This window comes from Salvelinus alpinus, chromosome 30 (genome assembly GCF_045679555.1).
Source record: "Salvelinus alpinus chromosome 30, SLU_Salpinus.1, whole genome shotgun sequence".
In the NCBI taxonomy this organism is placed as follows: Eukaryota; Metazoa; Chordata; class Actinopteri; order Salmoniformes; family Salmonidae; genus Salvelinus; species Salvelinus alpinus.
This window is the reverse complement of record NC_092115.1, coordinates 16129176-16155310: the sequence shown is the minus strand read 5'-3', so window position 1 is coordinate 16155310 and position 26135 is coordinate 16129176. Positions and strand designations below refer to the sequence as shown.

The 26135-nt window shown below is 44.6% G+C and overlaps 1 protein-coding gene and 1 long non-coding RNA gene across 4 annotated transcripts in view; one reads left to right on the top strand and one right to left on the bottom strand.

The window, feature by feature from the left end:
• Positions 1-26135, bottom strand: part of LOC139560557 (SPRY domain-containing SOCS box protein 4-like) — a 125812-nt gene that overhangs the window by 31650 nt on the left and 68027 nt on the right. The gene's annotated exons all lie outside the window — the stretch shown is intronic.
• On the top strand, positions 24656-25955 carry LOC139560172 (uncharacterized). Its single transcript, XR_011671876.1, has 2 exons — positions 24656-25737; positions 25865-25955. It is a non-coding gene; the product is annotated as an uncharacterized lncRNA (long non-coding RNA).

The following is a 26135-nucleotide window of genomic DNA, read 5'->3' as shown; positions in this document are numbered from 1 at the left end:
GGAATTTGATCCAGGAACCTTTCGGTTACTGGCCCAACGCTCTAACCAATAGGCTGCCTGCCGACCCAAGCATGGAACAGGCTGTAAGTTGTAGAAACATCTTAAGGATGATCAATATAAACAGGATGCACGGGAGGTCAATTTTGAGTCTCAAAGCAAATGGTCTGAATAATTATGCAAAAAAGGTATTTGTTTTTTATTTTGAATACATTTGGGGGGGAAAATAATAATGTTTTCCATTTGTCATTATGTGTGTAGATTGATGAGGGAAAAATGTATTTTAATCAATTTTAGAATAAGGCTGTCACGTAACAAAATGGGGGAAAAGTCAAGGGTTCTGAATACTTTCCGAATGCACTGTAAGTATATACATGTACAGTGGGCCCCAAAATTACTGACACCCCTGACTGGCAATGCACAAACAATGCTTAAAAAAATGTACAATATAATTAGAGATAAACTCAAAATACCAACATGTGAGAAATACTGGACTTTATTAATGTTTCAGTGGAACCAACCAAAATCATACAATTATTTAATACAAAATAAATTGAACCAAAATCAAGGTTTCATAATTATTGGCACTCCTCATTTAGTACTTAGTATAAATCCACCTCTGGCAAGGATAACAGCATGGAGTCTTTTCCTGTAATGTTTGACAAGGTTAAGGAACACATTTGGAGGGATTTTGGACCATTCCTCTATGCAGATCCTTTTCAAGATCCTTCACATTCTTGGGTTTGCGGGTTCAACTGCCCTCTTCCACTCAGCCCACAGGTTTTCGATTGGATTGAGGTCCGGCGACTGAGATGGCCGTGGCAGAACATTGATTTTGTTGTCACAGAACCATTTCTGTGTGGATCTTAAGGTATGTTTCGGGTCATTGTTTTGTTGGAAAGTCAACCTACGGCCAAGTCCCAGCCTTCTGGCAGAGGCAACCAGATTGTCAGCCAAAATTGCCTGATACTTGGTGGAATTCATTATGCCATCAAATCTTAACCAGTGCCCCTGGACCTCTGGAATTAAAACAGACCCAAAACGTCACTGACCACCCTCAATATTTCACCGTGGGTATGAGGTGCCTCTCCTTGTATGCATCTCTGTTTCGACGCCAAACATGCCGATGCTGTATCTGACCAAAACTTTCAATTTTGGTCTCATCTGACCAGAGCACCTTCTTCCAGTCATAATTTAAATGACGTTTGACAAACTCCAAGCGTTTGCGTCTGTGTCTTGTGGTCAAGAAAGGGCTTTCTTCTGGCAACCCTTCCAAAAAGCCTGTGGTTGTGGAGGTGGCGTCTGATGGTGCTTCTTGAAACCTGGTGACCCCAAGGCCTGCAATTCTTTCACAGTGATTCTTGGGGATTTTGTTGCTTCTCTCACCATCCTTCTCCCTATCCTGGGGGGCAAAATGCATTTGCGTCCTCTACCCATGAGGTTTTAAACTGTTCCATATCTTTTGCATTTTTTAATAATTGCCCTGACAGTGCTCAGTGGTATATTCAATAATTTGTGGATCTTCTTGTAGCCATTACCAGATTTATGAAGGTCTGGTAATGGCCTTCAAAAGAACTGCCAGTTCTTTTGTTTTCTTCATCGTGTTGGATGACAGTGGGATATTGCATGTGTGTTACCTCATTTGTATACCCTAGTGAAACAGTGATATAATGGCTCAATATAGTTCATTAAGACTTAAACAAACTTAAATAAGTGGAATTAAATTTGTGGTTTAATTTTGGTAGATGTTAATTACAATAATCTTTAATCTTTAATCTTTACATTATTTTGGTTGGTTCCATTGAAACATTAATAAAGTATTGTATTTCTCACATGCTGGTATTTTGAGTTTCTCTATAATTATATTGTTTATATTTGTTTAAGCATTATTTGCACATTGCCAGTCAGGGGTGCCAGTAATTTTGGAGCCCACTGTATATATATGTAGATAGGGCAGATATAAGTAGGTAGGGTAGATATAAGTAGATATACACTACCGTTCAAAGTTTGGGGTCACATAGAAATGTCCTTGTTTTGAAAGAAAAGCACATTTTTTCACCATTTGAATAATATCAAATTGATCAGAAATACAGTGTAGACATTGTAATGTTGTAAATTACTATTGTAGCTGGAAACAGCCGATTTTTTTAATGGAATATCTACATAGGTGTACAGAGGCCCATTATCAGCAACCATCACTCCTGTTTTCCAATGGCACATTGTGTTAGCTAATCCAAGTTTAAAATTTTAAAAGGCTAATTGATCATTAGAAAAGCCTTTTGCAATTATGTTAGCACAGTTGAAAACTGTTGTACTGATTAAAGAAGCAATAAAACTGGCCTTCTTTAGACTAGTTGCGTATCTGGAGCATCAGCATTTGTGGGTTCGACTACAGGCTCAAAATGGCCAGAAACAAAGAACTTTCTTCTGATTCGTCAGTCTATTCTTGTTCTGAGAAATGAAGGCTATTCCATGTGAGAAATTGCCAAGAAACTGAAGATCTCTGTGAAAGATAGGCTGGGCCAGGAGGAGTGGGAGACAGACTCAGAGCAATAGGGAGAGAAAAGAGAGGCCAGTGGTTGGAATGGTGACACCTTATGGCCTGGGAAAGGACAGAGACGGGCCTTAGGCATCATCAGACGCCACCTAGACTAGCTTAATTAGCCTGCTCCACACAGACTCTACAGCAGCAGTTAGCCATGACCGTAGAATAAGGACTGTTGAACGCGTTCCAAGTATCAGGAAGGCTATGTGGAAAATGAATAATATACACCAATCACAGACTTTTGAGTTTGTCGTCTGTTTTGCCATGTACAGTAGTAGCAGCAGCGTATGTAAATTGTCCGGGGGTCGATTTTATTAATTGTTCAGCAGTCTTATGGCTTGGGGGTAGAAGCTGTTGAGGAGCCTTTTGGTCCTAGACTTGGCACTGTGGTACTGCTTGCCGTGCGGTAGAAGGGAAGACCGTCTATAACTTGGGTGACTGGAGTCTCTGACAATTTTATGGGCTTTCCTCTGGCACTGCCTATTATGAAGGCCCTGGACGGCAGGAAGCTTGGCCCCAGTGATGTACTGTAGCGCCTTACGGTCAGATGCCGAGCAGTTGCCATACCAGGCGGTGATGCAACCGGTCAGGATGCTCTCAATGGTGCAGCTGTAGAACCTTTTGAGGATCTTGGGACCCATGCCAAATCTTTTCATTCTCCTGAGGGGGAAAAGGTTTTGTTGTGCCCTCTTCACGACGGTTTTGGTATGTTTGGACCATGATAGTTCATTCGTAATGTGGACACCAAGGAACTTTAAACTCTCGACCCGTTCCACTACAGCGCCGTCCATCTTAAATGGGGACCTGTTTGGCCCGCCTTTTTCTGTAGTCCACGATCAGCTCCTTTGTCTTGCTCACATTGAGGGAGAGGTTGTTGTCCTGGCACCACACTGCCAGTTCTCTGACCTCCTCCCTATAGGTCGTCTCATTGTGTCGTCAGCAAACTTAATGATGGTGTTGGAGTCGTGTTTGGCCACGCAGTCGTGGGTGAACAGGGAATACAGGAGGGAACTAAGCACACACCCCTGAGAGGCCCCAGTGTTAAGGATCAGTGTTAGCAGACGTGTTGTTGCCAACTCTTACCACCTGGGGCTGCGTGTCAGGAAGACCAGGATCCAGTTGCAGAGGGAGGTGTTTAGTCTCAGGGTCCTTAGCTTATTGATGAGCTTTGAGGGCAATAGCGGACTGGCCACCGGGAGCACCGGGAGAATTCCCGGGTGGGCTGGTCAACCTCTGGGCCAGTTGTTATACATTCATGATGCATAACAATTTTGTCTTTCTTTTTTCCATTTTAAATCCCTTGTGTTCCTAAAAGGCATTGTTTCATCTCGAGCCCATTGTTAGTGCCTCTTTTAGCACCTGGTCTTTGTTTCTACGGCTGTGGGATTGGAAACCATGCTGAATTTGCTACAAGAGAGCTTCCAGGTTCACAACTTGTTAAAACGGACGCTTTAGGTGCATCACTTCAACACAAGTTATAGTATAGTACATGAAGCATAAGTCACTTTAAGTCAATAAGCCCACAAACTGGAGACCTAAAAAGAGCTTTGGGGTTTCACACAGGCGGTAACATTTGGTGTTAGAAAAAGGATCCAGAATAAGCTTTCGCTAATTGCTACACTACTGGGAACCAAACAAACTTAAAATGTGGAGAACCCTGAGGTACAAATACAGTAACCTAAGTTTCGCACACAGAAATGGCCTTGAGACTAAGTTAGATGCACTTTCTATGCTTAGCGGACTGATTTCAATGCTGTGGGGAACTGGAGCTTTTAGCTAGCCAAGTGCAATGTCATAGAAGGTCAGCTTGGGGGCAAGACATGAAGTAACAAGAGAGCAATAAATGTTGACAGAAATAATTAATTTATACAGAAATAAGTATTAATAGTTTGATTTAATCTCTGGGTTATTGAATCTCACAGGGTGGTTACGTCTGCTCTGGGCAAAGTACGGTAACAGCCTTCTGTTTCAATCCAGATATGATTACATTTTTATCATCCACCTTACCCAACCCTATGACATTTGTCTTACATAATTTTTTGTGGCTTGTACAGTATGTTATGCAATATTCATTGACACAATTAAATCCAAGAAATCATATATGGAGCAATATCAGACACCACTTGGGTCCAGTTACTTGTCTACAACAGTTAAAAACCCACCTTAAAGAAACACATCATGAATCTGTCAAGAGACAGATCTTAAATGTAGTCTCTAGTAAGCATTAAGTCTCCTCTGTTGACTGCTTTTTTACTTTTTACTAAGCGTAACTGTCTTACACTCTCCTTTAACGTTTTCCTCTCAGAGGTTTATGTACTTTAAATTAACAGCTGTATCATGTTTAATGGATCTCAACTTGCATTGTATCTTGATCTAAAAGAGGTGCATTTGACTCCCAAGGGGAAACGTTTCATTTAGAAGATGAAAAGAGAGAGCGTGAGAGAGGAGGACGCTCAAAGTGGGGGAGGGAAAGAAAAATGGTATGTAGATGGGAAGAGAGAGAGAACAGGTAAAGACAAAATGAGAGGAGAAGGAGAGAGGATGGAGGAAACGACAGAGCACTCCCGTGAGAGGAAACGTATGAAATACGAGTGAGAGAGAGAGAGATAAATATATATATATATAGATATATATATATATACCTACATACATACATACATACTGTCACGTTCCTGACCGGTTTTCTGTTATTTTGTATGTGTTAGTCGGTCAGGGCGTGAGTTTGGGTGGGCAGTCTATGTTATGTGTTTCTATGTTGGCTTATGGGTGACCTGATATGGTTCTCAATTAGAGGCAGGTGGTTTTCATTTCCTCTGATTCAGAGCCATATTAAGGTAGGTGTTTTCACATTGTTTGTTGGGGGTGGTTGTCTCCTGTGTCTGTGTTTGTCGCGCCACACGGGACTGTTTCGGTTTGTTTGTCCGTTCGTTCTTTTGTGTAGTCATTTTTCCTATTCGTGAGTTCTTCGTTGTATGTAAGTTCGCATGTCCAGGTCTGTCTACTCCGTTTTGTTATTTTGTTAGTTATTCAAGTGAAGTTCGTTTTCGTTCCTTGTTTAATAAATATCATGTCATATCACAATGCTGCGTTTTGGTCGAAAAGGAGGAAATCCGTTACAGAACCACCCACCAAACCCGGACCAAGCAGCGGGACTACGAGCAGCGACCAAGTAATCAGGACTCGTGGACTTGGGAGGAAGTATTGGAGGGAAAAGGACACTGGGCTCACATTGGGGAATATCGCCGCGCTCGTGAGGAGATGGATGCAGCGAGAGCCCAAGAGCTGTGGTATGAGGAGGCAGCAAGGAGACGTGGCTGGAAGCCCGCGAAGAAACCCCAAAAATTTATTGGGGGGGGGGGGGGGGCTAAGAGGTAGTGGGCCAAGGGCAGGTAGGAGACCTGCGCCCACTTCTCAGGCTAACCGTGGAGAGCGGGAGTACGGGCAGACACCGTGTTACGCAGTAGAGCGCACGGTGTCTCCTGTACGTGTTCATAGCCCGGTGCGGGTTATTCCACCTCCCCGCACTGGTAGGGCTAGATTGGGCATTGAGCCAGGTGTCATGAAGCCGGCTCAACGCGTCTGGTCTCCAGTGCGTCTCCTCGGGCCGGCATACATGGCACCAGCCTTACGCATGGTGTCCCCGGTTCGCCTACATAGCCCGGTGCGGGTTATTCCACCTCCCCGCACTGGTCGGGCGACGGGGAGCATTCAACCAGGTAAGGTTGGGCAGGCTCAATGCTCAAGGGAGCCAGTACGCCTGCACGGTCCGGTATTTCCGGCGCCACCTTCCCGCCCCAGCCCAGTACCACCAGTGCCTACACCACGCACCAGGCTTCCAGTGCGTTTCCAGAGCCCTGTTCCTCCTCCACGCACTCTCCCTATGGTGCGTGTCTCCAGCCCAGTGCCTCCAGTTCCGGCACCACGCACTAAGCCACCTGTGCGTCTCCAGAGCCCTGTACACACTGTTCCTTCTCCCCGTACTCGTCCTGATGTGCGTGCCCTCAGCCCGGTGCCACCAGTGCCGGTACCACGCACCAGGTCCATAGTGCGTTTTGAGAGTCCAGTGTGCCCTGTCCCTGTTCCCCGCACTAGCCTGAAGGTGCGTGTCCTTAGCCCGGTGCCTCCAGTTCCGGCACCACGCACCAGGCCTACAGTGCGCCTCATCCGGCCAGAGCCATCCGTCTGCCCAGTGCCATCTGAGCCATCCGTCTGCCCAGTGCCATCTGAGCCATCCGTCTGCCCAGTGCCATCTGAGCCATCCGTCTCCCCAGCGCCATCTGAGCCATCCGTCTCCCCAGCGCCATCTGAGCCATCCGTCTCCCCAGCGCCATCTGAGCCATCCGTCTGTCAGGATCTGCCAGAGCCGCCAACCAGACAGGATCTGCCAGAGCCGCCAACCAGACAGGATCTGCCAGAGCCGCCAACCAGACAGGATCTGCCAGAGCCGCCAACCAGACAGGATCTGCCAGAGCCGCCAACCAGACAGGATCTGCCAGAGCCGCCAACCAGACAGGATCTGCCAGAGCCGCCAACCAGACAGGATCTGCCAGAGCCGCCAACCAGACAGGATCTGCCAGAGCCGCCAACCAGACAGGATCTGCCAGAGCCGCCAGCCAGCCATGAGCGTCCAGAGCCGTCAGCCAGCCATGAGCGTCCAGAGCCGTCAGCCAGCCATGAGCATCCAGAGCCGTCAGCCAGCCATGAGCGTCCAGAGCCGTCAGCCAGCCATGAGCGTCCAGAGCCGTCAGCCAGCCATGAGCGTCCAGACCCGTCAGCCAGCCATGAGCGTCCAGAGCCGTCAGCTAGCCATGAGCGTCCAGAGCCGTCAGCTAGCCATGAGCGTCCAGAGCCGTCAGCCAGCCATGAGCTGCCCCTCAGCCCAGAGCTGCCATTTATCCAGAACTGCCCCTCAGTCCAGAGCTGTCTCTCTGTCCGGAGCTGCCCTTCAGTCCGAAGTTGCCCCTCTATCCTGAGCTACCTCTCTATCCTGACCTACCTCTCTGTCCTGAGCTATCTCTCTGTCCTGAGCTACCTTATCCCGGTGCTGCCCCTTGTCCCGGTGCTGCCCCTTATCTTAAGGTTACCATTTAAATTAAGTGGGTGTAATATGAGGGTGGTCATTCGAAGGGGGAGACGTAAGCTGGGTTGACTATGGTGGGGTGGGGACCTCGCCCAGAGCCTAAGCCACCACCGTGGTCAGACGCCCACCCAGACCCTCCCCTAGACTTTTGGTGGTGCGTTCGGAGAACGTTATGTCACGTTCCTGACCGGTTTTCTGTTATTTTGTATGTGTTAGTCGGTCAGGGCGTGAGTTTGGGTGGGCAGTCTATGTTATGTGTTTCTATGTTGGCTTATGGGTGACCTGATATGGTTCTCAATTAGAGGCAGGTGGTTTTCATTTCCTCTGATTGAGAGCCATATTAAGGTAGGTGTTTTCACATTGTTTGTTGGGGGTGGTTGTCTCCTGTGTCTATGTTTGTCGCGCCACACGGGACTGTTTCGGTTTGTTTGTCCGTTCGTTCTTTTGTGTAGTCATTTTTCCTGTTTGTGAGTTCTTCGTTGTATGTAAGTTCGCATGTCCAGGTCTGTCTACTCCGTTTTGTTATTTTGTTAGTTATTCAAGTGAAGTTCGTTTTCGTTCCTTGTTTAATAAATATCATGTCATATCACAATGCTGCGTTTTGGTCGAATCCCTGCTCCTCCTCTTCGGATGAAGAGGAGGAGGAAATCCGTTACACATACATACATACATACATACATACATACATACATACATACATACATACATACATACATACAGTTGAAGTTTACATAATCATGAGATACCTTTTAAATCCAAGATGGCGTAGCAGTCAGACGTCTTTGTCTTGTCCCATGTATATATCTTTTTCTTCGCATTCTTTTTAATATTTTTCCTAAACCTCAACTTCAAAATACTCTCCTGCAACCCGCCTCACCCAATGTGGTGTGAATGTTTTTTTTCTAAAGTATTTCTATTTACCTCTAAACTGGAATCCCTCAACTGAAGCTAGCTAACTAACTAGCTACCAGCTATCAGTCAGCTAACCACTGCTAATGGTCATCAGCTAATATTTAGCTCGGAAAGCTCTCGCCAGTTCGTACAACGCGTTTCAAACCACAACATACCGGACCTATTTTTCTCTCCATATCCCTGGATTCCTACCGCAAACTCTAAACCTTTTCATCTGGATCATCGCAGCTAGCTAACCGCAACCAGGGTAGACTACGTTTCCGTCCCAGAGCAAGCACCAACTAGCCTGGAGCTAGCCCATGCTAGATCCATCTCCCGGCTAGGGCTCCTGGGCTACTCCTGAAGCCCACTCCTCGACTACAATACCCGGACCCCTTCTACTGCCGGTACGAGGCACGGAACCCCGCCGATCCTTCACGACTGGAATACCGACATAATCTGCCTGAGGATCCCAACAGGCCCCTCAGGCGCGACGTCCCCTGAAGGCCCATTCTGCTAACCGCGGCCTGCTAGCTATCTAGAGCATATTGGACTGTTAGCTGATTCATTGGCCAGTTTCTTGGACCACTATACCCATTTTGCCAATTGGACTTGGACCCCTCTGCTACTTGGAACCCTACTAATTCCACGACTGGTCTATCGACGTCACCACACGAGGAGGCAAAAACAGACTGACCCCCATCGCGAAGTCCCTCTAAGGCCCTTATGCTAGCTTGCTAGCCCCGACCTGCTAACTGTCTGAATCGCCGTGTCCCCAGCCAGCTCAACCACTCACTGGACCCATACGATCACTTGGCTACGCATGCCTCTCCCTAATATCAATATGCCTTGTCCATTACTGTCCTGGTTAGTGATTACTGTCTTATTTCACTGTAGAGCCTCTAGCCCAGCTCAATATGCCTTAACCAACCATGTTGTTCCACCTCCCACATATGCGATGACATCACCTGGTTTAAAAGTCTCTAGAGACTATATCTCTCTCATCATTACTCAATGCCTAGGTTTACCTCCAATGTACTCTCTTCCTACCATACCTTTGTCTGTACATTATGCCTTGAATCTATGCTATCGTACCCAGAAACCTGCTCCCTTTACTCTCTGTTTCGGACGATTTTGGAAAATGTGTTGTCGTGCCCTCTTCACGACTGTCTTGGTGGGTTTGGACCACACAGTTGTGGGTGAAGAGGGAGTACAGGCGGGGACTAAGCATGTACCCCTGGCTACTGACTGGTAAGCTATGGGCGGTAGTCTTTTAGGCAGGTTACTTTCGCTTCCTTGGGCACAGGGACTATGGTGGTCTGCTTGAAACATGTTGGTATTACAGACTCGGTCAGGGAGAGGTTGAACATTTCAGTGAAGATACTTGCCAGTTGGTCAGTGCATGCTCTGAGTACACGTCCTGGTAATCCATCTGGCCCAGCGGCCTTGTGAATGCTGACCTGTTCAAAGGTCTTGCCCACATCGCCTACTGAGAGCGTGATCACACAGTCATCCGGAGCAAGCATAAAAGGCATTTAACATTTAACTGGTAGGCTTGCGTCACTGGGCACCTTGTGGCTGGGTTTCCCTTTGTAGTCCGCAATAGTTTGCGAGCCCTGGCACATCCAACGAGCGTCAGAGCCGGTGTAGTTGGATTCAATCTTAGTCCTGTATTAACATTTTGCCTGTTTGATGGTTCGTCTGAGGGCATAGCGGGATTTCTTATACGCGTCTGGATTAGTGTCCCGCTCCTTGAAAGCGGCAGCTCTAGCCTTTAGCTCGGTGCGGATGTTGCCTGTAATCCATGGCTTCTGGTTGGGATATGTACGTATGGTCACTGTGGGGATGACGTCGTCCAGCACCATTTCAACATCATCAAATCACCTATGCTTAGTCTAATACAGTGACAACTAAAATATACCAAAAATAATTTTGTCCATCAATGTAAGCTATATTTGACGTGGCCGTCCATGGTACTGATTTATGTGTGAGTGCAAGTAGAATGTATGTGTGTGCAAGTAGAAAAAACACCCTACTTGTAGAGAAACGCCAATACCATGCCCTTTTTCATGTTGCCTAAACGGTCTGACTCTGTCATGCATGCTTTTAGTTTTTGTTGTCCTAGGCTACCAGGCTAAAATGCTTGCTCGCTAGCCTAACTTCCTTTAATGGGAAACGATGCGCCAAGCCAGCTAATTAACATTAGCCTAACATTACTACATCTAGCTACATGTTGAACTTCCATCCTCTCAGTGCCAGGGACACAATGTATTAATTTATGGTTGGATCACAATCACCGTTATAATCATTGGTCAGTAAGGAGAATTAAGAAAGTCCAAATCCCTTTCTCCATCCATGGCTATATTAGGCTAGCCAGCTACCGGAGGACAACGACACAACAGGATGCAACAATTAACTAATAAAGGCCCAGGATGCAGCAAACAAGTTTTGTCAATGACGTTTGGCTTCTAATGTGATTTGATTGGACTGAAGCTAAATCCAAACTGGCTTCCCTTGACACTTTTTTTTGTACGCCAGGACCATTCTCAGTTGAGCTCACTCAGTTTAGCTCAACATTGATTGGCTATTATTTTATAATTTTGTATGGAAGACCAAACGCTCGCTGGCTTCACTTGCATTCAATGCTACGGGCAGCAACAATGTCATACTCTTTTGGACCAGACAGCATAGATGGGCTACACATACAGAGAGAGACAGAGGGGAGCTGTTTCATTCACTTGGATGCTTTCTCCGGTGAGATACATTCAGCCTCTTGTGAATTGAAGGAAATGTGTGAAACACAGTGAGACGAAATATTAATTTATTTAGTATGTTTTTTTTCTTGCCTGGCTTACCTTGTCATACATGAATACACACCGCTGACGATGCTAGCTCATGTAGCAGAGAGGACAGAGAAGGCCATGGCGCCGCATAATGCAATCTCCTCAAGTCTCCTTGGGGCGGCAGGTAGCCTAGTGGTTAGAGTGTTGGACTTGTAACCGAAAGGTTGCAAGATTGAATCCCCAAGTTGACAAGGTAAAACAAATATGTCATTCTGCCCCTGAACAAGGCAGTTAACCCACTGTTCCTAGGCCGTCACTGAAAATAAGAATCTGTTCTGAACTGACTTGCCTAGTTAATTAAAGGTTAAATACAAAAATTAATTAATAAGTGGCTATAAACAGCTTTTGGTCACCTTTGTTTGGGTTAGAGCATATAGGACATGAGTTCTTACACTGTCTGCCAGAGCATGTTGTTTCAGAACAGTGTGGATCTGGTCAAACACTTCCTGCCCGAGTCTATTCATTGAAGAGCTAAGTCAGAGTAGGGTTGGTGTTGAGTCTGACTGGGTAATATGAGGCAAATTTGTTCAAGAAGCATACTGGCCCATCTTCTTTACCGCCAACATGGGTTTGGCTTGGTACATCACACAACAGTGTTCTTCAATCTTGATCCTGGAGACCCACAGGGTGTGCATGTTTTTGTTCAATGCGAAAACATCTGATTAAACCAATCAAGTGCTTGATGAGCAGTGAGATTAGTTGAATCACACCCTGCACACCCTCCAGGATCAAGATGAAAGAACACTATAGCCTACTGATGGAATGGGGAGAATGTATATATTTAACAACAGAAATATAGAGTGAAAAAACTGCATCAAGCCATATCCTCTGCTGGAGTGGTGCATGTGTGCAGATGGATAGAGAAGAGGTAAAGTAGTAGAGCAACTGTGACATCAGCCCAAGGAGAAGTCTACAGAGAAACTGCAACCATGGTTACCGTTTACTTTCACACCAAAATACTTGAGTGAGACTACTAAGAGAATTTATAAACTATGGTTTCCTCTACATTTTTCTTAGAAACGAAGGTCCCTAAAGCAACATTCAAAGCTGTAACTAACTACCAAAACATTCAATTCAAACTCCATGGACTGATTCGTTCAGTTTGTGAGTGACGGCTGTCTGTTTCCATGGAAAATCTACTAGCCTACTAGGTGAGCAAATATGGCAAAACGGATTGGGGGAAATGGAACACTCGGGAAGAAAGAAATGGAGGGAAAATCATGTATGAAATCACGTAGGTGTTCCATCACATTCTGTCTCCCCCACTGTCTTTCAACACGTTAAAAGCTCTTTTTAATTCTCTATAAACTCTACATTTATCAGAGTTCAAGCAGGGAAGAAGTGTTCTTGGGCACACAATATAATGACTACTGTTAAAGGCACCAGTGCAATCAAAAACATGAATAGGCTGTATTTTATTTTTATTTCCACACTATGAGGTTGGAATAGTACTGTGAAATGGTGAAAATTATGATAATGCCCTTTTACTTTAAGAGCTGTTTGAAAAGACCGCCTGGCGGTAAATGAGTTGATAGACCAATAAGAAAGAGCGTTTCAAACCTCTGCCAATAACAGCTAGTTTTCAGTTTTAATCTCCCTACCCAGACCACTCCCAGACAGTCCAAGCTTGAGAAAATGCTCTTAGCTATGCTCTTTGACCATTTTAATTTAAAACAATCACAGTAAGGTAGTTAACTGTTACCCAGAAAGAATTTGATATGGAGATAAAAACGGCTGCATTGGGCCTTTAAGCACATCTCCCATTGTCTGCCTCAGGCACTGAGAGCAGTCTGGAGCTAAACATAGTAAAACGAGTGACCTCTTTCCTGTACACAAAGCAGCTAGATGTGTTCCCACAAAGCAGTGTGGTCTGGAGACTCTCTGTATAGTTGACAGGTTTTTGTGACACAACACCCCACAGGCAGAGTGAGAGTGAAACTGTACTGGTAGGTGGGATCTACTCTTTCTGAACTAAGGCAAGCTGGTGGCACAGTGAGCACTGAATCTCCCAGTGAGGATGCCTTTATTGTCATGTATAGTCACGGTCAAGTGTGGCTTATCTGTCGTATAACAGAAGAGGAGAAGTGTTTTAATTGAGCCTCCTGGCTTTCCGTAGCCAGTCTCTCACCTGAGCCCCGCGTTGCTTCCAAAGGGATGGGGGCTGCCTCCATCATTATAACTAAACAGCTGTGGAGCCAGATGATGCTTACATTACATACACACACCTGCTACCTAGCTCATTGTCGGACCTCAGGAAGACTAGCTGTCGCCATTGGCATTGGCCAATTGGGGATCCAAATAAAATAGAAAAACATATTTCTACAATGAAGCAAATAAACAGTGAATGTATAATTGAATATCACAACATATGCAGTGTGTGTGTGTGTGTGTGTGTGTGTGTGTGTGTGTGTGTGTGTGTGTGTGTGTGTAGGTCCACATGTCCCATCATCGTCTCTCTCCCTCCCTGTCTCTCTTTTTTCCTCCTTATGAATGCACCAATTAGCTTTGCTTGGATTCCCTGTCGTTGCTTCAACGCTGACTACTTAATTAACTCTGTCTGAGGATGGGCGGCAGAGAGCAAGAGAGAAATGAGGAAGGATTAGATGAGTGTGTGGGTTGAGGTGAGAATGTAGCCGAGTGAAGGGAAAGAGAGAGGCGGAGGAGAGATACAGAAAGAGCGAGAGAGACGGAAAGGAGGAGACGCAGACCAAGACACCTCAACTTCTTCCTTAAGTATTCCATATTCACTAGTCGTAGTCAGTCTCTAAAGTTTCCTTACGTATCTTCAGATCTAAAGTACTAAACATTCATGTGCCTGTCTTTTGCATATCCTATCTATGATGCCACAACTCTACCTTATACTTCCCTTCCAGCATTAGTTAATTCAGGTAAACCTACTTACAGTAACTATGCTAGGTGGCATTTGTAGCCTCTAATATGCAACTCCGCAGTGCTACAATGCGTTGTAGCTAAATTTAATATTACCTACGCTAATGCAATGTTGGAAGCGCCATAGAAACCATTTGGTCTCTCCACATGTTGGCCCTCTCTTCTGGCAGTTGACGCCATTGGCTTTGCTTTCCTTCCTATTTACTCTTTTTTTTTCCTGAGCTAGAAGTGGAATCTCTATACAATAAGGATCCATTTATGCCCAGTTGAGGTTTAGACGATTTATAGATCACTGAACATAACAGGCAGTGTGTCTCTGTGCCCCAGACTGGCCCAAGCTGTGACCCGCCAGTCAGGCCGTAGGCGAGTTAGCATTGAGGGATGAGTAAACACCAACAGTGTGCTACTAAACAGTATGTAGGTCAATGGGTTAGCGCTTAGCGCTGGGCTATGCTGGTATTAGCCTCAGGCGCTAGCTCTCCCTGTAGCCTAGAGCAGGGTTCCCCAACTGGTGGCCCGTGGGCCGAATTTTGTCAAAGGGTGATTTTACATAAGACTGTAAAAACACCAGCAAATCAGCTCCAAGTTACTGAAATTTTGGAATTCCATTCCAAAGTATTTCCACGCATAATATAAATATATTTGATCGTATAAAAATGTAGCAAGGGTTGAAATTATTATGTTTTAGTCAAATATGATATATTTTTGGGCTTCTTGCGGTCAATTTGCAGTAATTATTTTACAGCCCAAACCATCCGCTCAAGAAAAAAATCAGCCCGCGGACAAATCTAGTTGATGATCTCTGGTTTAGAGTATCTCTGGGCTACTAGCCTAGCCACCATTAGCGGTAGCAGCTTCTCTCCAGAGCCCTGGCACATGCGATAGGGGCTGCATGGAGGCAAAGAGCTAAAACACGCAACAGACTGTCACAGGGTCTTACTACCCAGCTTTAATACACACAATAAAGTGTTATGTAACACAGTTGTAATAAATGAGACTCTAATACACATAGCCCATACTTCAGGACCATGAGTGTTTCCTGATTACATGAGAAAACCAGGCAAAACTCCTGGCCCTATTGTTATCAAATCAAACTTTGTCACATGCGCCGAATACAACAAGTGTAGACTTTACTGTGAAATGTCTTTACTGTGACATAATAAGGATAACAATAATGAGACTATATACAGGGGGCACCGGTACTGAGTCAGTGTGTGGGGGTACAGGTTAGTTAAGGTAATTTGTACATGTAGGTGGGGGTGAAGTGACTATGCATAGATAATAAACAGTGAGTAGCAGCAGTGTACAAAAGGGAGGGTCCTAGACTTGGCGCTCCGGAACTGCTTGCCGTGCGGTAGCAGAGAAAACAGTCTATGACTTGGGCGACTGGAGTCTCTGACAGTTTTATGGGCTTTCCTCTGACACCGCCTATTATATAGGCCCTGGATGGCAGGAAGCTTGGCCCCAGTGATGTACTGGGCCATTCGCACTACCCTCTGTAGCGCCTTACGGTCAGATGCCGAGCAGTTGCCATACCAGGCGGTGATGCAACCGGTCAGGATGCTCTCAATGGTGCAGCTGTAGAACTTTTTGAGGATCTGGGGACCCATGCCAAATCTTTTCAGTCTCCTGAGGGGGAAAAGGTTTTGTCGTGCCCTCTTCACGACTGTCTTGGTATGTTTAGACCATGATAGTTCGTTGGTGTGGACACCAAGGAACTTGAAACTCTCGACCCACTCCACTACAGCCCCGTCGATGGTAATGGGGGCCTGTTCGGTCCGCCTTTTCCTGTAGTCCACGATCAGCTCCTTTGTCTTGCTCACATTGAGGGAGAGGTTGTTGTCCTGGCACCACACTGTTAGTTCTCTGACCTCCTCCCTATAGGCCGTCTCATCGTTGTCGGTGATCAGGCCTACCACTGTTGCGTCGTCAGCAAACTTAATGTGTTGGAGTCGTGTTTGCCACACAGTCGTGGGTGAACAGGGAATACAGGAGGGGACTAAGTACACACCCGAGGGGCCCTAGTGTTAAGGAGCAGCGTGGCAGACGTGTTGTTGCCTACTTTTACCACCTGGGGCGGCCCGTCAGGAGGTCCAGGATCCAGTTGCAGAGGGGGGGTGTTTAGTCCCAGAGTGCTTAGCTTAGTGATGAGCTTCATGGGCACTATGGTGTTGAACGCTGAGGTTTCATATCATATAGAAGGGGGTGTTTTACACTGATTCTCCTCTCCGTCCACGTCTCTTGTGTGATAATTTAAATGGTGTTGGCATATTGGCACAACCTTAAATATTTAGAGTGAGAAATGAATTTCTCTCATATTTATTTTGAGAGAGATAGAGATCCCTTATGTTTGTGTGTGTTTGGCCACAAACTATCCCATAGACTGGGGAAGGCTGCCACATCTATGCCCTCTGTCCCTCTCCAAAAAGGACTGCCAACTCCAATCTTCCACTCGGATTCACACATTCCTCTCTACCACCTGTCTTCTCCTTCTCTCCCCATCTTTTCTCCCTCCGTCCCCATCTTTTCTCCCTCCGTCTCTTTCCCACCTGCCTGCCTCGCTCTCCAAATATCTCTCTCCCTCATTATCCCTCTTGCATTTCTTTCCCTCCCTGACGCTCCCTCTCTCCATGTATGTCCTTCTCCTATCAGTAGATCAGAGAAGCTGGCTGTAACTCCAACGTGCTAATCAATCAATGAATCAAATGTATTTCTAAAGCCCTTTTTACATCAGCAGATGTCACAAAGTGCTTATACAGAAACCCTTCCTATAACCCCAAACTGCAAGCAATGCAGATGTAGAAGCACAGTGGCTAGGAAAAACTCCCTAGAAAGACAGGAACTTAGGAAGAAACCTAGAGAGGAACAAGGCTGTGAGGGGTACAATGGCCATTAAGGCCAGATTGTTCAAAGGTTCATAGATGACCAGCAGGGTCAAATAATATTCACAGTGGTTGTAATGGGTGCAACAGGTCAGCACTTCAGGAGTAAATGTCAGTTGACTTTTCATAGCGGAGCATTCAGAGGTCAAGACAGCAGGTGTGGTAGAGAGAGTGAGAGAGCTGGTCAAACAGCAGGTCCAGGATAAGTTAGCACGTCTGGTGAATAGGTCTGGGTTCCATAGCCACAGGCAGCAGAAACTGCATCAGCAGCACGGCCAGGTGGACTGGGGACGGGGACAGCCAGGAGTCATCAGGCCAGGTAGTCCTGAAGAATGATCCTAAGGCTCAGGTCCTCCGGGAGGGGGGAGAGAGAGAGAGATCCTTCTAAGCTCCAGGGTAATAAGTGGCTCGGGGCGAGCTGTGAGCGTGGTGGCTAGCATGGGCCTCTCCCCTCTCCAGCATTTTAAATTGCTGCTGATCCTGCATTTGTCAAATCACACAAGGGGCTTTATTTTTGTCTGGCGTTAAGGCGGCGCTAGTGTCAAACGCATGTTAGTTTGTCAGTGTAGAAACTGCCGCATTGGCATTTTCCAGCCCTAACGCCAGGTTTGGGAATTTACCTGTCTTATATCAGCATGCTTGCGCTCAGATGGGAGGGGTGGAGATATTTTAGGTGTGGTTTTAATGGTAACACAGTTGGTTAGGGCATTATTTTGACAGCAGAAACGCAGCCTATCCAGCTGTGACGCACACTGCCCATATGGGCATGGAACAAGAGTAGCCTAAAGTGAATTTGTTGCCTGTATACTTCGTATTTAGAAACATAAACTAATGTTTTTTCCCATTTCATTTTATTTGGTTAAAAACCAAGCGTAGAAGTCGTGACTGTAGTAGTCAAGACTGTTGATAAAGGGTTTGGCTCCTGAGACCGATTGGAAATAAATCTTAATCACCAAAGCTTTATTCAAATATAAAGTTAGTAAAACAGTGAACTGACATTCCCTTTTTATCTATGCATTTTTTAGCCATGCAGGGCCCATTTTGGATGCCTCCATGATGTAGGCTACTTTCCATGCCCATCATGAAATGAGAACTTCTCGCTTTGATCTCATAACAATCCAAGATGGCAGCCAATCAGTCTGTCCCTTGAGATCAGAGTTTTAAGACACACTTTTGATGTGAAGGTGGATGCTGTATATAACAACTATTATTTTTAGATCTCAGTCTCTATTTTACGAAATTTGCTTGTACAAAGATTTCTGATTGATTTCTGATTGAGAAGCCTTACACCTTTTTGGAGTTAGAGTGCGCAGAGTCAGGAGCGTCTGTCTGCGCGCAAGGCCTGCTACGCGAGCGCAGGTGAGCACTGATGGCTAGGAGTGGAGAAGCGATTGCCAGATTGGAAAACCTGATGCGCCGTGGGAAAATCTATGTCGTTCTACATAACGTGTACTGGTCGTTGCACACCTGTGCTGAAAGACCTCCTAAAACCGGCATTATGTATCTGTTAGTGTGCCTGCTCTTTACTCAATGCTATCCTGGATTAAATAGGCTGAATGATCAACGGGTGAGTGAATTATCCTCTCCTTATGCCCTACAATTTGCAAACACTCCGACGAGACCATCATGTCAATACCACCAGGAACTTGGTCTCTCTCTGCAGCTACATTTGTTCCACTCTCAAACGCATGTGGGCCTACACTTGATGGCATCCTTCCATAATCTCAAACTCTTGAATAACTTTTTTTCTGTGTAGAAAGACTCCGTTTGTTTTATTGACAATGGTGCTGGCTCCGCCAAGTCCTCACGCATTGGACAACTGAGATGTATTGTTGTGCTTTTATTGTTGATCTCTGGTAATATGGGACCAACCCCTGGTCCGGTAGACACCATGCAATCTATACCGACTCCCTAGGAGCAGGTTTCAGCATGTTAATGTCAGAAGTTTCCAAAAATAGACATGATTAGAATATGGGCCAAAATGACAAATGCAGATATAACGGTTTTATCAGAAACTTGGCTAAAGAACTCTGTGTTAAATTACTTGATTTCTATTGATGGGTACACGGTTTTTAGAATGGATCGGATGAGTAGAGGGGTTGAAATGTATGTGAAATCCAAGTTTAACACATCTGAAATTCTCTCAATTACCAAAGCCAAACACTTGAATTGCTTGCGGTTAAAGTGAACGTATATAAGGACTCCCACGTCACTGTAGTTGGCTGCTTCAGACCGCCCTCGGCTTCGGGAGATGCACTTAACTCTCTTTCTGATGTCCTGCACAAGCTAAATGACTCTAAATTCATTATTTTAGGAGATTTGAACTGGGACATGCTTACATCTGTATCGGACTCTTTTAAAGAACTGTGTGACTCTCTGAATCTCGTGCAATTTATTATTTTACCTACAAGACCGAATCCCAGAGCACCTAACAAATCAACGCTTATTGGACATTATTCTAACGAATACCTCTCACAAATACACATCGACTGGGATATTCTGTAATGATGTCAGTGATCACTGTGCAGTCGCATGTGTTAGAAATACAAACATGACCAAAGCCAAACCCCGTTATATTTTTAAAAGACATTTTAGACAGTTTTATGAGCAAGCCTTCTTACCATAAAATTGACAGAGTAAGTCTGATTGCCAATGTTGACACTGCCTTGGACTATTTTTATATTAAATTTGTGTCCATTTGTGATAAGCATGCCCCTGTGAAGAAATGTAGAATCAGTGGAAGGGACAATCCCTGGTTTTCAGATAACTTGGCAGAATTAATTAGAAAGAGAAATGGCTCTTGGGCTCAAGCTAGACATACAAATGCTCCTGATGACTGGGCCTCCTTCAGAGCGCTAAGAACCAAATGCACAAGATTGATCAGGAAGTCCAAATCAGATTTCTATCTAAATGCAGTCACAGAGAACCTAAACAACCCTAGCAAGTTCTGGAAGCTAATCCAATCAGTGTCAGGTTCTAATGTATCCTCTGGCCTTCCTGACCATTTAATGATGGATTCTAATGAAGTGAAAGATAAAGTGTTTGATAATGGTGGGACCCAGGCCTCTAATGTAAGCTCTGTTAAAGTAAACTATGATATAGGCCCTCGTGAACCATTTTAACTTTGAGCCTGTTTCTTATGCTGAGGTCTATAAAGCACTAAAGGCAATAGACACTAAAAAGTTTGCAGGTCCAGACATCCTGGATCCCTACCCCTTAAAATGTAGCAGCTGGTATTATTACTGAACCTGTGGCTCACAGTCTCTTGACCAATTCCATACCCAGCATTTGGAAATCAGCTTATTTCCTCCCGCTACTAAAGGGTGGAGAACCCTCAGATGCTAATAACTATCGTCCTATCTCTAAACTCAGTCATTCAAAGTCAAAGTCTATGAATCCCTAGCGAACTCACAGTTAAAAAAACATCTTAATTGAAAAGAACATACTGAGCAGGGATCAGTCTGGCTTTAGATCGGGGCACAGCACCACAACTGCAGCTATGGCAGTGGCAAATTACATCATAAATGCACTTAATAAAAAGCAACATTGTGCTGCTCTGTTTGTTGATTTATCAAAGGCATTTGATTCAATTGACCATGATTTGTTTCTAGCTAGACTCAAACATTGTTTTCAGTGAAGCGGCAGTAAATTGGTTTGGAACTATCTTTCTGACAGAACACAATGTGTATAAACTGACAATCACACATCTAGCTTTGTTGAGATTGATAGAGGTGTGCCCCAGGGTTCCATTTTAGCTCCTGTGTTGTTCTCAATTTTTATTAACCAGCAAAGTAGCATCTATATGCAGATGATAAGAGTCATATATTCATGTGCTCCTCTGGTTCAGGCTGTTGGCCTCCCTTTATGGTCTTAAACTGGTCTTGAATGTACAAAAAACAAAATTCATGACCTTTACCAGAGCTCGCAAAGAACATCCAGCCAACTTGACAAAAACCGTGGGACGCTTTGGAGTCAACATGGGCTAGCATCCCTGTGGAACGCTTTCGACACCTGGTAGAGTCCATGCCCCGACGAATTGAGACTATTCTGAGGGCAAAAGTGTGTGCAAACTCAATATTAAGAATGTGTATGTTTGCATGAAGGTGTATGTTTGCATGAAGTAGACTACCAGGAGTTTAACCATACTGTATATTGCTACCTTATCCCTGTTGTTCACCATAGCCCCCCTATATGGGTGAGTGATGAGGAAGTACAGCACAGTATCAGCTTATTACCAACTCGCATGCTGTGAGATAACGACCACATAGAGACAAACACCATTGTAAATACAACCCATATTTATGCTTATTTATATTCCCTTTTGTAATTTAACCATTTGTACATCATTACAACACAGTATATATACATAATGACATTTGTAATGTCTTTATTATTTTGGAACTTCTGTGAGTGGAATGTTTACTGTTAATTTTTATTGTTTATTTCACTTTTGTATATTATATACCTCACTTGCTTTGGCAATGTTAACATATGCATCCCATGCCAATAAAGCCCCTTGAATTGAATGAGAGAGAGGGAGGGAGAGAAAGAGAGAGAGAGGGAGGGAGAGAAAGAGAGAGAGAGGGAGGGAGAGAAAGAGAGAGGGAGAGAAAGAGAGAGAGAGAGACTAACTTATGATGTTTGGGTACTTCATTTAAAATGCATGGATGTTAATGGGATATTTACACTAAAACTCCAGTAAGGATTGATCCCTTAGTAAATAAGGTCATAACTCAGGTTGCATACCAGCCATGCATCCGGAGTACCGGGAGTTCTACTTCTATGTGAAACCGTGTGAATTACAGTAGCGTACTGTGATTAACTACTCTGGCGCAATGGGGCCATAGCAGAAAAGATGAGAAAAGCCAAACAGCTTTTTAGAAGATACAATGGTGATCAATCTCTTATTATTTTATGTTCTATATTGTCCAACAATAACTCATAAATAACCCAATAAACTCCATTCCATTCAATGACGCGAAAAGAACTATTAACGTAAAGTCATTACTGTACTGCCAAGCACCCCACCCACACACACACACACACACACACACAGAGAGACAGAGAGAGTGTCAGTGTGTGTGAGCGGTGGAGACACCATCAGTAGCAATGGCTGAAACACGAGACGTATGTGGCAGGGTCTACAGTCAATCACGGATTACAAAAAGAAAACCAGCCCCGTCGCGGACATCGACATCTTGCTCCCAGACAAATTAAACAACTTATTTGCTCGCTTTGAGGACAATACAGTACCACTGACACGGCCCGCTACCAAAGCCTGTGGGGTCTCCTCCGTGGCCAAAGTGAGTAAAACATTTAAACGTGTTAACCCTCGGAAGGCTGCCAGCCCAGACGGAATCCAAAGCCGCGTCCTCAGAGTATGCGCAGACTAGCTGGCTGGTGTGTTTACGGACATATATATTCAATCAATCCCTATCCCAGTCTGCTGTTCCCACATGCTTCAAGAGGAAGCATGTGGTCCACAGATGATGCAATCGCCATCACACTGCCCTATCCCATCTGGACAAGAGGAATACCTATGTAAGAATGCTGTTCATTGACTACAGCTCAGCATTCAACACCATAGTACCCTCCAAACTCGACATGACGCTGGGTCTTGACCCCGCCCTGTGCAACTGGGTCCTGGACTTTGACGGCCGCCCCCAGGTGGTGAGGGTAGGAAACAACATCTCCACCCCGCTGGTGGAAAGTTATTCGGCGCACACATCACAGACAAACTGAAATGGTCCACCCACACAGACAGCGTGGTGAAGGCGGCGCAATAGCGCCTCTTCAACCTCAGGAGGCTATAGAAATGTGGCTTGTCACCTAAAACACTCACAAACTGTTACAGATGCACAACCGAGAGCATCCTGTCAGGCTGTATCACCGCCTGGTACGGCAACTGCTCCGCCCACAACCGCAAGGCTCTCCAGAGGGTATTGCGGTCTGCACAACGCATCACCATCACTGGGGGCAAACTACCTGCCCTCCAGGACACCTAGAGCACCCGATGTCACAGAAAGGCCAAAAAGATCATAAAAGACAACAACCACCCGAGCCACTGCCTGTTCACCCCACTATCATCCAGAAGGCGAGGTCAGTACAGGTGCATCAAAGCTGGGACCAAGAGACTGAAAAACAGCTTCTATCTCAAGGCCATCAGACTGTTAATCAGCCATCACTAGCATTGAGTGGCTGCTGCCAACATAGACAAATCTCTGGCCACTCTAATACATTTAATAAATGTATTTAATAAATGTATCACTAGTCACTTTAAATAACGCCACTTTAATAATGTCTACATATCCTACATTACTCATCTCATATGTATATTGTGCTGCCATCCTGTTAGAAGGTAACAGATGATTTTATTACAGTGGTTAAGATGGATTTTCATCGTGTTCCATGATGTTTATCGCCCCCTATCGGAGCTTTCTGGTCCTTAGAAAGACTGTAGGGAAACAGGAAGTAGAGTAGTTGTTCTGCACGCAGAGAAGCAGCTAAAAACAACGCTACGGTGCAGGGCTTTCAGTGCAGTTATTTCTTGTCACGCTTCAGCCTCGGAAAATATTTGTTTGTAAATTCGATTCAAGCATATTGCTTGTGATGATAATTTTGTTATTGATAGAATTGCTATCTTATCAATGTTAGTTGGTTGCATTTACTCACACATATTGCCTTGCCTTTCATGTATGCCAGCAGCTGTATTACTTTGCTCGTGCGTCATGTAAATGGAATTGTAAAACATGCAATACTGTAGTTTTGTTACAGTATTAGCCAATTACCATATGAGTAACAGTTAGCCAATTACCATATGAGTAACAATTAGCTATATGGTTTGGCATCATGCCAGATACATGGTACCTTTGCACGTGCTTTGTATTTATGCAACTTCAACTTCAAATGTATAATGTACAGCGGCAGTATGTCGATGTGAATTGAAAACTAAAGTATATTATTTTCTGTATTTTGCAGCTTCACAACATAAATGTTTTCAATATATTCATTCAAGAAAAGTCACGCCTTGGGAGTTTAATTGAAGAATTAGTTGTTAGCTATCTGTCTAGTTTTGCATGGGAATGCAATTCCAGGGCAGAATATATATACTGTATTCAATACCATCTACTGGATCTTGCCTATGCCGCACGGCTGTCGCTCATCCATAAATTTATATGTACATATTCTTATTCATCCCTTTACATTTGTGTGTATAAGGTAGTCGTTGTGAATTTGTTAGATGACTTGTTAGATGTTACTGCACTGTTGTAACTAGAAGCACAAGCATTTTGCTACACTCGCATTAACATCTGCTAACCATGTGTACAGTTGAAGTCGGAAGTTTACATACACCTTAGCCAAATACATTTAAACTCAGTTTTTCACAATTCCTGACATTTAATTAGAGTAAAAATTCCCTGTCTTAGGTCAGCCACTTTATCTTAAGAATGTGAAATGTCAATAATAGTAGATTGATTTATTTCAGCTTTTATTTCTTTCATCACATTCCCAGTGGGTCAGAAGTTTACACACACTCAATTAGTATTTGTTAGCATTGCCTTTAAATTGTTTAACTTGGGTCAAACGTTTCGGGTAGCTTTCCACAAGCTTCCCACAATAAGTTGGGTGAATTTTGGCCCATTCCTCCTCACAGAGCTGGTGTAAGTGAGTCAGGTTTGTAGGCCTTCTTGCTTGCACACACTTTTTCAGTTCTGCCCTCACATTTTCTATAGGATTGAGGTCAGGGCTTCGTGGTGGCCACGTCAATACCTTGACTTTGTTGTCCTTAAGCCATTTTGCCACAACTTTGGAAGTATGTGTAGCAGTGTGATGTGGGATTAGCTACCCCTTATTTTTCCTAATCCTTCGCGGGATAGCTTTTCAGCTGATCGACCATTTGTGGGTCTAGAATTAAGGGACTACACTGGGTTACTCTGTCGCCCTGTGGGTGTGAATTTTTTTTCTTTCTTTGCTTTGTTACCTTTGAGGTAATGTGTTTTGTTTTGGGCCTATAATCTAGTGTAAAACAGTGGGGGTGAATGTAGCAGTGTGATGTTGTTCCCCTAGATTACGCACCAAATTGCACACAAGGACCAATTCAAATAGGCCAGGTCAAGAGGGGATGTTAATAATTTGATAATAATAATAATAATTCAGTGTATTTTTTTATTTAATTACAGCTGCATAGCTAATGTTTTTATTTGGTGTACAAACACTTTTTCATACCAATTTTGTACATACAAGTGATTGTAAAAGTTTTGTATATTTTGGTTTGGCCCATCGCGGGTTATCTGTATTCCCATACCACTTTATCGTTCTCTTTTGCCTGACCCTCGGCTAGCAAGGTATGTTGTCCTTGGCTCCGAAACTGTTTAATATAAAACCGTCATAAGGTTATACAATGTACTGTTTTGCAACCATACGTTTGTTATAGTGTGGACAGTGTAGGAATTTATGTTAACAAGTCTCACAGAGCTCACTGACTGGGGTATCTGTTGTAACTTCTGAGTACTTGTGACAGTGGTTGAGTGAGTGTCCATGTGCTCGCGCAGGTGCCGGAGAGCTGTGACTGCACCAAGGGTAACGTTTGTGTTGTCTCTTCGTGTGCAGGTATGTCTTTTATTTTGTCAGAATTATGTTCTGTATAGTTTTACTTGTATATGCTGTTGTGCAGCGAGTGTGTGCACGCAGCACCTGTTAATTCCTTTTGGCGCTCTTTTGCCTGACCCTCGGCTAGCAAGGTGCCGGAGAGCTGTGACTGCACCAAGGGTAACGTTTGTGTTGTCTCTTCGTGTGCAGGGCAAATAAAAAGATTTCAACGAGCAGACCATCAGTTGTGGCAGCGTCCTAATTAAAAATACACAACGCAGAATGAACCACGCTACATATGCTTGGGGTCATTGTCCATTTGGAAGACCCATTTGCGACCATGCTTTAACTTCCTGACTGATGTCTTGAGATGTTGCTTCAATATATCCACATAATTATACTTCCTCATGATACCCCCT